Genomic DNA, 3,379 nt, shown 5'->3' on the forward strand with positions numbered 1-3,379 from the left:
TATATATATATATATATATATATATATATATATATATATATATATATTTCTATGTATGTATATATGCGTATATATATGTATGTGGGTGTATTGGGTGTGTATACACGCACACATATATGCGTTTGTATTTATATGGATGTATAGTATGAATAAGTATCAATTTGTGAATATAGTCATTGTGTATGTATATATGTATATATGTATGTATATATGTATATCTGTATGTATGTATGTATGTATGTATGTATGTATGTATGTGTATGTGCTTGTATGCGTGTGTGTGTGTTTGTGTGTGAGCGTGTACTTTAAGTAGACGTTCTACGCGGTTGGTAGTGATAGGGGTGCCAATACTCCTATATTTATGGTATGTGTATGCTTAGTGCTTTTAAGACATGTGTGGGATAGATAAGATATAAAGGCAGTTATATAGATAGATAGATAGATAGATAGATAGATAGATAGATAGATAGATAGATAGATAGATAGATAGATAGATAGATAGATAGATAGATGGAGTAAAAGGGTGTGTGAGGCAAGAAGAAAGGAATAGCATTGTGGCTGATGTGTAGTTGAGACAGTATAAGCCGAGAGATCCTCTAATTTCTATAAGTGGCTTAATAGGTTTGTAATTATTACGTAGCGCATCTTAAATAGCATTGTGTAACACGATTTTTTTCCTTGAGTAACAATTATTTCCTATTTGCTTACCCGTGGAAGGTACGCATAATGGCTAATATTTCCTTCAAACTTTGCTTTTGTTACATTTATTCAAACCTCAAATAATTTCTCTCGGCAGATAGATATGATGCTCCTCCACAACTCCTGCCCATGATCAGAGATACTCATGCTGTCAGTCACTAAGGGACGTGCTCAAGTATTTAAGGTCAAGCAACTGATGAGAAGCAAATCTGTGGTATTGAGCAGTATATTTGCTGTAACGATACTTCTGCATCAGCAACTCAGCATTGAATCGGTTTGAAATGTAATGGAAAATAAGTCAGTTTCAAAACATTGATGTTCAGGTCACAAAAGCAAAGTTTGAAGGTAATAGTAGTCATTTCCTTTGATTTCTAGATAGAAGCGAATAGACAATAACACCTGCAGACCAAAATGAAAATTTTAAAATTAAAATTTTGTTACATAGGAGAGAGGAATGTAAAGAAAACAAAGGAAATGTAAAAGCGAGGAAATATTATATGTCTATGAGAGGAAGAGGTATGAGAGTTAATATATGTTTGTGAGAGGGGGAAATGAGAGGATCGATTACGTATGTGAGAGTGATGCATATGAAAGAAAGAGAGAGAAAGATGGAGAAAGAGAAGAGCGAGAAGTGGGGATAAGCGTGAAAAGGGAGTCAGAGTGAATTTTCTATTGGATGCTGAGAATTGACTCAGAGGAGAAGCGAGAAAGAGTGAGACTGATTAAAGACGCAGAGAGGTGGAAGGAGTCATCTGGTTTCTTCAATTTAATGTATTATGAGACGACAAAGGGATAAAGAAGTGAGAGAGAGAGAAAGAGAGAGAGAGAGAGAGAGAGAGAGACAGACAGACAGACAGACAGACAGAGGCAGTCAGATTAATAAACAGAAGGGAAGCACTGGTCGATCAAGAAAATTATATATATATACACGAAAAATAAGCATAATGCAGATGGATTGAAGATATACTGGAGGTGCGAAAATCGTGTGTGGTAGGCGAGACTTCATACAGATGAAAATTATAAAGAGCTTATGAAGACTGGGATCCATAATCACGCTTCAACTGCTGCAAGGATAATAGTTTCAAATATTAACGTAAAGTCTATTTCTTCTCGTGATGTCCCTCGCTCAATCATCGCTTGGGAAGTTCAGAATTTAAGCGACTGTACATTGTCGGAAATACCTCCGTTTGCACAGTTTAATAAGAATATTAGATGTTGGAGGCAAGCTGATTCCAACTAACCTGTCATCCGACTTACAAGTGTTGGGTTTTCCATTCCAAGTGAATACTCCTACCTTAACAGTGATGAAACGTTTTTACAGTATGACAGTGAGATGGGAGATTCTAAACGAATACTAATATCGCAAGTGACGAAGCACTTCGACAGTTAAAACAGCACAAGAACTATTTTGATAATAATTATATAGGATCACCTAGAGGAAGAGGACAGAGGAGGTGACGCCTTGAATCTCCATTTCCATTACCTACATGGAATGTCTGGGATCGATGTACGATGAGTGTGTGTGTGTGTGTGTGTGTTTAAAATAGAAAAAAAAAATAAATGCGCCCTTTTAAAGCCTAGCCAGGCTCATGGGCCCGGTTTCCCGGTTTCAATGGTGTATGTGTTTCCCAGATGGACGGGACACCAGTCCACCGCAGCGTCACTCATTTTTGCCAGCTGAGTGAACTGGAATAACGTGAAATGAAGAGTTTTGCTCAAGAACACAACGCGTCGCCCCGATCCAGGAATCGAAACCACAATCTTACGATCGTGATGCCTAAACACTGAGCCACACGCCTCCACGTGTATGCGTTTACGTCATAAGCATTTATAAACTTTCGAGAGAACATGATATGATTCTCTTTTGTAATTGTGGATCTCGAAGCATATAAAGCTATAAGTAATAGCTTGAAAAACCCTTTTGGATAGAAGAAAAATTGGCTTTTATATGATATGTTAATATATTTAATTCCATTTGCAAATACCATAACGACATTAATTAAATCGATATATTTAGTATACTGTCTCGGTGGTTTAATGAATACTCTGCACTTACACACACACATCTTCACTTTCCACACTCTTCCTTTCTTTTCTCCTCTTCTCTCAACTCCGCTTTACCTCAATTCCTTTATCCTCCTCGTCCTCTTCCTCCCCCTTTTTCTTCTTCTTCTCCCCTGTCTGTCTGTCTGTCTGTCTGACTTCTTTTTCTTTTTATTAGTTTCTCTTTTATCAAAATAATTTGCAAGCATTTACGTTTAGTTCAGTAAAACACGTGGGAAAATTCGAGACACACTTTCCGAAATGGGACACGCGCTCCGTTGCTAACCATAAAACAGTTTGATAAAGTAACAAGAGAAAATAAAAAAAAAGTATATATTTGCACAAGAAAGAATGGAAGAGAGGAGGGGGTGTAGACATTTCTCATGTTGTTTTCTTGTCTTTTATACACTTATTTTTTGCCGTTTGTTTGTTTTCCTTCTCTATAATTTATAGATCTTGTTTTTGTTGTTGTTGTTGTTGTTAGAATTTTATTGTTTTACTGGTATATTTATTTAGTATTCGTCTACTAGTCTATTGTTACTACCGTGGGGAATATGTATATATAATACACACACATACACACACACACACACCATATATATATATATATATATATATATATATATATATATATATA

This window comes from Octopus bimaculoides, chromosome 4, assembly GCF_001194135.2.
Source record: "Octopus bimaculoides isolate UCB-OBI-ISO-001 chromosome 4, ASM119413v2, whole genome shotgun sequence".
Classification (NCBI taxonomy): Eukaryota; Metazoa; Mollusca; class Cephalopoda; order Octopoda; family Octopodidae; genus Octopus; species Octopus bimaculoides.